Source organism: Panthera leo, chromosome C2 (genome assembly GCF_018350215.1).
Source record: "Panthera leo isolate Ple1 chromosome C2, P.leo_Ple1_pat1.1, whole genome shotgun sequence".
Classification (NCBI taxonomy): domain Eukaryota; kingdom Metazoa; phylum Chordata; class Mammalia; order Carnivora; family Felidae; genus Panthera; species Panthera leo.
In genome coordinates, this window is record NC_056687.1 from 17,068,814 (window position 1) to 17,077,882 (window position 9,069).

Consider the following 9,069-nt stretch of genomic DNA (forward strand, 5'->3'; position numbering starts at 1 on the left):
GGGTTGGAGTGTTCAAAAATAAAGATTTTTAAATACTTCAAATGATTCAAGTGTATGGTCAGGGTTAAGATTAATTGACTTGGGGAATGACCATTGGGTAAATATCTTAAAGATTCTTACATATGGTGTGCAGCCCACTATTTGTACTATTATTCAGGGCCTACAAACGTTAGGGGGAGGCTTGCCTTTTCTCTCCCGTGGATCTTTACTTCTGATCTGAGCAAAGAATGGGCTTTAATGCTTAGCTATTAAAACATAATTTTAATCCTAGGAACTTCCTTGCTTTTAACAGCAAGGTGAGTTTTCTCTTTGCCTGGAGACTGTTTACTACCTACTAGTAGGAGATTCCAACTTTTTTTTTCCATTTTATGTCATTTGTATTTCTATGGATTGAATTCAATGTTATGTGCCCTCCACGATATACTTTGGTAACTACAATCCACCCAGGTGAAGTTAAATTCTCAGCAGGTCCCAAAGTTTGCTTTCCCTGGGGATGTCTTTACTTAGTCAGAAAAAGTGAACAAAGATCTCCCCTTTTCTTCCATCAAGAATGGGTCATTACAGCACGCAAGACTTTTGGTAAGAGTTTGACTTCTCTTTTAGTTTTTCCATTGACAGAGAATATGCAGGCAACGACAACAACACTACCTGCTCTCCTTCACTAGTTATCTCTCATTGCAAAAGAATGTACTTTTAATAGAGTTTATACCTTTTCTTTCACATCATTTCATTTCAACTCTTCGCTTGGAAGAGGTTCTTTAAGTTCTTTGCTAGTACTTAGAACTAAAATCATGCCATAAAGAAGACTTGATGAGAGAACATTTTGTTAATTTCAATAAAATAAGTATTTTTGTTTCTATCCATCCTATTTTAATTGTAGCCCTCTTCACTTTTCCAGGACTCCATGTCATAAATTATCCCCTTATGACTTCAAGCGCTCCCTTATTATTGACTTTTTTCCTTGGCATGTATAGATTTTTCCTTTCACAGTAATAGAGAAAACAGTAATCTTGTACTCTGTGCTCCACATCCAGCCACCTTTCTGCACTTCTTCTCCCTCTAAACGCCAAGAATAACAAATCTACAATCCGTGCTCATGATTTCCACCTCCTTTTTCTTCCCATCGAATTCTCCATGTGTTGTAACTTGACTTCCATCCCAAAGATTTCTCTAAGTCTGCCTTAATTATCTCCTTAGGAACCCCCTTTGCATCCATCCAAGTTCTTATCTAACTTGGTCCCTTGGGCATTTAACAATATTCTTTTGCAATCCTTTTCTTAGTTCCTTTGACTCTAATCATACTTATTTTCATTCTGTTTCTCTAATCATTTCTGTCCCTACTCCTTTCAGGCACTGCTATCTCTCTCCAAGGCTTGAAAAGTGCCATTCCATAGAATCTGTTTTCACATTTTTCTCTTCTCAATTTTCACACATCCCTAAACAATTCCTTCCATGTTAGTTCCTTGACCTATCATCTGCATCACAATGACTTTAATATTGAATTGACTATAAAAATGTGTTTTTTATAGGATACTCCAATCAAATCATCAAAAGCCAAATTCATCCCCCTCCTGTTGTCATTCACTCAAACATTTGGTCAATAAATAATTATTGAACATCTTCTTTTGTGAGGTATTATTTTAAGTGTGATGAAAAGAACCATGAGCAAAAATGCCAATGTCTAGGTTCTAACACAAATGGAGCAGAAAGAGTACTCGAGTAACTGGGAGAATAGTGTGATAAAGGGAAGATTGTAGGATGTTCACAATTGAAAGGGAACATTTGAAGTGTGATTTTGTTGAGGATAAACTTGAAATGTTGAGGATACAACCAAGCAGAGGAGTCTTGTAGGGAGTTAAATGTCAGTTTGGAGTTCAGGAGAGAGACCTTAGTTGTATATAATAAATAAGAGGGGCTCAGGACTTAGATAATAAGATTCATGACATTGAATAAAAGCATCAAGGAGGTCATTGTAGATACAGAATGTCAGAGGTCTATTGGAGTCTTTGGAAAAACCAACATTTGGATATTAGGGAGATGGAAATAGAACAGCAAAAGTCAGTGGAAGGTAAGAAAACCAGGGCAGAATGATTTCCTGGAAGCCAACTTAAAGAGACATTTCAAGAAGGAGGGAATAGCGCTTACTCTTGGAAATCCAATTAATATTTTGAGGAAGGTAATTCTAAGCATTTCTATTTGTACTGATGTCTGGATCATAGCCACATATCCGGTGAAATGTGGAGGTGCTACCCTTGGGGCAAAGGTGAAAGGAAAGGTGGAAGACAAAGCCACCTAAAAATATTTTTAGGCTAACAATCCATGTACATAAAGAACAAAGTAACTTTCAAAGTCAACGTGGACCTCATTCAAATGTAGGTTTTTGCTTTTTTAGAAGGAAATATGTAAATCAGGGGGGAAAAAACTAAGAACTTCTAGTAAACTTGGCTTTAAGATTAAATTTAAAAACCCCATTATTTTTAAAAGGGAAATAAATATTACCCCATCATGGCAGAACATTTTAATTGATTCTACATTTACTATCATCAACATGGAGGGAAGATTTATATCTATTATTGGAAATGTATTTATTTATTAAATCATTATGCTTTCTGTTAATTCAATATTTGGTGGTTAGGTGAAGCAAGTTCTGATAAGTATAGAGAACACTATTACTCTACTCTCTTCCTTAGTAGATTCACATATTCACCCTCTGCATACTCATGGAAGTTTCCTAAAACCATTTGTTGTGCATGATTGAATTGGAACATTTCTTTCTGCTTTGTCTTTTACTTTCTAAAGAAAGACATGCAGATGAATCTTAGGACTGAAATGACTTTTCTATGAATTATAAGGTGTCCCTGGTAACTGAAGATACAGACTTCTCATCTTCTAGCAGATGATGCCTTTAACTGAGTTATTTTGCAGAAGAGGGATGCTCACAAGATTAAAAAATATAGTTAGAAATTAGTTAGGTTTGAGTGTCCTTTGGTGATTTAGAGTCAGAGACCTTCTCATGACTTCCTTAACATCCGTAACACTGTCCCTTGATTGTGGGTTTGGCTTCTGGCTTTGTCCAGCAAAGCCGAGGACAGCAGAAAAAGATTACTCAAGACTCTATGTAAGTCAAGAGAACTGAGAGGGAGGCTACGGGAAGTCTCCCTGAGCTGCTCTCAAGCTCCTCCATTTATTAAGCATACGTTTAGGGAAACATTGCGCAATATGTCAGGGGGCTATGTGCTAGTAAGAAAGTATAGAAAGCATGCAGAAAAACAAGTTAAGGCATTCCCAAGACTACAAAAGAGCAGATGAAGAAAGCAGGGTGGAAAACAAGATAAGATATTCCATATGATAACGTGGTCTGAGGAATTCATGAGCACAGGCAGGACCCAACCCCTAGATATACATTGACTAGATAAGCGAAGCATGGCCCGTTGTTTTCAGCAAGGCCAGAAAGCAGTGTTCTGCTTTGGAATGCATTCCCTATAATCTCCTAACCCAGGACATGGCTATTTGATTTCCCACGTAAGATGTCTTCCCGCCCCCCGCCCCAGATCTTCACACATCCTTCGCATAGCCTGTGTTTTAAGGTAGAATAGGAGTGCCAGAACTGAGCTACCTGGCCTACTACAATTTGATAAATTGTACACAATTTATATAATTGTACAATTTGATAAAGACCACAAGGCTTTACCAAGGGTCAGCAAATGAGACTGGAGAAGACATTCTAGAATAGCATGTTCTCTCTTGTACCTTTTTAGGAGGTGTTGGGTAGAAATATGAATCCTGCTATGATTATTTTGCCTCTTGGTAGGAAGTGAGCCTTAGGACAAGACTCATAGAAGACAGAGGAGACTAATTAAAAAATCCTGCTTGCTGGGATACCTGGGTGGCTCAGTAGTTTAATTGAGTGTAATTTAGGATCAGACCAGAGTAGTCAACTTTTGTCTCCACGAGAGTATTGTTTACAACTTGGCCATCCCCTGCCTATTAACTGTTTCCCTATTTCAACCAAGAAATTTTCACAGCATCCAACAACCCAAATGAACATTCAAATTTCATAATAAGCATAGACTACTTATGTACATGCAAGTTTGTTACAGATGAGGATAAATAATAAATTACCCATGACCACAGGGTTTGAGTGTGATCAATTTTTAAATTTTGTGTGAAAAGCAGTATTTAGAAGTTCTTTTTGATTTTGTTTATTTATCAGATTGGTGCTTGGGAAGAAAAAAATAAACATGCCAATAAAATTATTTTTCATCTATTAAATAGGGTGAGGAAATAAATATATAATAAATGAAAAAAAATTAAATCCACTTTCTTGGAACAACACATTTAAAACATTTAACATACAGTTAGAAACATATATATATATATATATATATAGAGAGAGAGAGAGAGAGAGAGAGAGTTTGTTTAATGCTTAATGTTAAAGAAGACGCTCATATTTTTTAAAATGAATTTTTATGTTAAATACCAGATATCTTTTAGATAACTGACATTAATACTTTTTCTTTGCTTTTGTTACATCTATTGTGATTATTTACATGCAATGATTAAAAGTGAGCATAGCATAAACCCAGATCCAGTGTACCAGTATTTCCTAACTTGGTGAAAATATGAATCACTCAAAAAATGACTCACGTATAATTATACATTCTTTGGCAAAATAAATATGTTCTTGGAAATTTCAAGAGGTTTTAAATAGGACTTCCATTATTTAATGAATCAAAATATATTCCATGCCAAAGTGTTAATTATGATATCATATTGTATCAAATTAGGATGCATCCAGAGTAGTGACAGGCAAACATTTTATGCAAAGAGATAAATAATAAATATCCTAGCTTTGTGATTCATAAGGTCTCTGTTGCAACTAAATGCTATTTCAGCCCCGAGTGCGGTCAGAGACAATAGGTAAATTAATGGGATTATTGTGTTCCATCAAAGCTTTACCTACAAAAAACAGGCTCTAGGTTGGATTTGATCCATAGTCCACTGTTTTGCTGACCTCTGATCTAGATTTTTAAAATATGTAGTTTCCTGATTCCTAATTAGACAGATGTATTCACTATTCCTTAAGTAACACATATTTATTTATTATGTACACTAATAATCAGCTTTGCGCAGTGGCAGTATCGTAGCCAATGAGGTTTATCCGAGGCGCGATTATTGCTAATTGAAAACTTTTCCCAACACTAATAATCTACACATATGTGTCAATATGATTTTCTAATATTTTTTGTAAAGTAAAAGTAATATCACAAAGGTTAATCAGAATGATCCTATTATCATCAAAAGTTAAGCTTGTCATTTATTTGGGACTAAACATATAAAGAAAGGAAAAATGGGGCACCTGGGTGGCTCAGTCGGTTAATTGTCTGACTTCAGCTCAGGACATGAACTTGCGGTTTTTGGGTCCGAGCCCTGCGTGGGGTTCTGTGTTGAGAGCTCAGAACCTGGAGCCTGCTTCAGATTCTGTGTCTCCCTCTCCCTCTCTGCTCCTCCCCACTCATGCTGTGTCTCTCACGCTCACAAAAATAAATAAACATCACAAAATTAAAAAAGAAAAAAGAAAGGAAAAAATATTTTAGTGAATTCATGAAATCCATCTTTATGAGACTTCACATGTTTGTCAGAATTCTATTTCTAATAAATATTCTTGTGACATTTCATTTGATACTTTTAACAGTTCTAGGCTAGCATATATTAGCATAGTAAATGTTAATACAGCAAATGTGAATATATTTTAGGTCGGGTCTTAGAAAGACTTATCTATTCACATGATCATCGTGATGTTTTAACTTCAGTGTTTAATCATTATTATTAATGTCAACTTGTATAAAAATTTCTATAACGGAAATATACTTGGAGCATGCACTACCTTATCTTTTTATCTCACATTTGCCATCAAAACTGATCATATTAAACAAAGCGATCCAGAGATAGCTGCAATAAGTGAAGAGCTTGGAAAGTGTTGCTTCATTATTACAATAAGAAAAAGCTTAATGGACTGAAAATTAATCACTTTTCTTGGATTTATCAGAGTTAAGATAGCAGACCCAAACACGACCTTCTAACATGAAGAGACAGCAAATCTGAGAGTCACAGCCTAGGTCTCCTTATCTGGGGCCTCTGCTGCTCAAGCCATTACCCGGTAGGAACACTTGAATGGGAATTTTTATAAATTGTTGGAGGCTGACTGTATATTAGCATAAGACTGAGAGACTCCTGTGGGCATGGTCATGGTGGTGGGTTACTTCCAGAAAACTTCCAGGCTCTAAGGGTAATGAGTCAGGAAGGATTACAGGTGGCTCTGGCAAAGAGAGAAGAGAAGAGCCATTAGATTTCAACTAGCAATAATCGCGCTTTGGATAAACCTCATTGGCTATGATACTGCCACTGGGCAAAGCTTTAGGAGCCATTAGAAACCCCAAGACTGTTCTTCCATAACAAAGGACTACTCTCCATCCTTAAGAATTTCTCCGGAGTCCTATCTAACCTATGGGAATGCACTTCCTTAACTCTAGCCCCCTCTAGTCTTCAGGTTTCACCCCGGGGTGGGGGGCGGGGGGGAGGGGGAGAAGCCAATAAACACTCGTGAAAGTCACAGTTCAAGGATTCAGGCCAAGTGAAATACTGACATAAGACTATAGAATACTTCCCTTCCTCAGCATCCTGCCCTGGCAGCAACAGGGCTCCAGGTTAATAACAGTGGATTACAGATGAAAGGGTTGCAAGACAAAGACTCTAGCTAACAAAGTGCCTTTAGCAAATCTCAGAGACAACAGAGGAGACAAAACAAGACAGGAGAGGGATTTGAAGCTTCTGGCACTTACACCTATGGCAAATATTAAACAAACAGAACTCTGAACCAGATGAGCATAAACCATTACACAAAGGCCTATTTACTCAATACATCATGTCCAGATGTCAACAAAAGAATTACAAAGTATGCTAAAGGGTGAGGAAAAACACAGTCCAAGAGACAAGGCAAGCGTCAGGAACAGGCCAATATGAAACAGATGTTAAAATTAGCATACAGGGGCTTTAAAATAGCCATGATTAACACGTGATGGACACTAATGCAGAAAGTTGACACCATGGAAGTCGAGATGGGTGATGTCAGCAAACAGATGAAAACACTAAGAAAGAACTAAGATGGAATGTTAGAAAAGAAAGACACTGCGACAGGTAGAAGAATGTCTTTGATCATCTTCTCAATAGACTGGACACAGCTGAGAAAAAAATCAGTGAGCTGGAATACACGACCGTAGAAACATCCCAAACTGAAATGCAGAGAGGAATAAGGAAGAAGAATAGGAAAAGGAATAAGAAAGAGAGGCAGAAAGAAATACAGAGAGACAGACAGAAAGAACAAAGGGAAAAAAAAATGAAGGAAAAGACAGTATCTAAGAGCTAAGGGACAATTTCAAAAGAATCAATGTGTGTGTGACTAGAATACCAAAAAGGGAAGAAATAAAATGCTATTTGGTTGTCTCCCAATGTAGTATGCATTAGAAATTATGAACCCACTGTGCATGATTACTAGAATTGAACAATTAAAAAATTTTTTCCAGTGGAATCCAGATTTCTTTTTGTTCAAGTGGGAAGCTACAGATGACCAAGGAGAGAGGCCAGAATGCTCCATTTAACAATGGATCTCATTTGTGTACGTCACTATGAACTCGTCATGTGTAGTTTAATACAGTTATAGATGTTAACATATAGACATATTTAAGGATCTGTGTATATACACCTTATACTATATGCACATATGTTTTCCTGTTCTGTCCGCTAAGACAGCCAAGAAGTCAAGACACTCAAGTAGCAATGAACACGCCTAGCTCCTAGATATTCATTTCTAATTCTAATCTCCAACAAAATAAATCAGGGTTCCTTAGATAAACGGCTAATGTTAGGACGGGAGCAAGAAATATACAAGATCAGCCTGAGTATTTTGTAGTTTTAGAAAGTAAGAGAGTACACAACATACACACACACACACACTTCACAATGATCTGGGCATATTAAAGTCACCGCCTGAAAAAACTTATCAAGCAAACCGTAAGAGACTCACTATAGAGAACAAACAGGGTTTATGGAGGGAGGTGGGCGGGGGGATGGGCTAAATGGGTGATGAGTATGAAGGAGGGCACTTGTTATGAGCATTTCATGTTACATGTAAGTGATGAATCACTAAATTCTACTCCTGAAACCGTTATTACACTATATACTAACTAAATACAATTTAAATAAAAATCTGAAGACACAAAAAAAAAAGAAAAAGGAAAACCTTCCTCACACCAAAGCTAGAAAAAGGAATACTGGATTATGACCCAAAGTATAAAATAAAGATCCATGAGTCCATAGTTTTATAAATAAAGATCCAAGTAAACAGGAGAGAAGAGACAAATCCCTCATGTTGAAGAATTTCAAATAATGTATGTGTTTACACTGGCTTCATGGTAGCTCAGCGTAATCCCCACTTATGGGTGGGCAGCACATACTGAGTTCTTTCCCAAAGGCGCAGGATGGAAAGAGTGAGAAAAACAACTTCAAGATGTATGCACCTGTGGGCGCCTGGGTGGCTCCGTTGGTTAAGCGGCCGACTTCGGCTCAGGTCCTGATCTTGCGGTTTGTGAGTTCAAGCCCCGCGTAGGGCTCTGTGCTGACAGCTCAGAGCCTGGAGCCTGTACGGATTCTGTGTCTCCCTGTCTCTCAGCCCCTCCCCTGCTCATGCTCTGTCTCTCAGTAATAAATAAATGTTTAAAAAAACTTTTTTAAAAGAGGTATGCACCTGTCAAGCAGCAGCTCGGCCAGGTGATCAAGAACAATATCAACACTGACAAGTTATATTAATATGGGTATATGCTTACCAGGGTAAATATACACCCTTGATATGATGTAATGAAAATAACAGCTTACCTTTGTGGTCTTCCTCTGAGACACCCATAACCACCATCTAATCGTGAGAAACATACCAAATTCCAATAAAGAGGCATCCTGCAGCTTACTTCACCAGTACTCCTCAAAACTGTCAAGGTCATCAAAAACAGAAGAAGT

General features: G+C 37.3%; 2 pseudogenes; one reads left to right on the forward strand and one right to left on the reverse strand.

Moving 5' to 3' along the window:
- Nucleotides 1-5,121: 5,121 nt before the first annotated feature.
- Nucleotides 5,122-5,253, forward strand: LOC122199095 (annotated as a pseudogene).
- Nucleotides 5,254-6,251: 998 nt separating this feature from the next.
- On the reverse strand, nt 6,252-6,417 carry LOC122198944 (annotated as a pseudogene).
- Nucleotides 6,418-9,069: the final 2,652 nt, after the last annotated feature.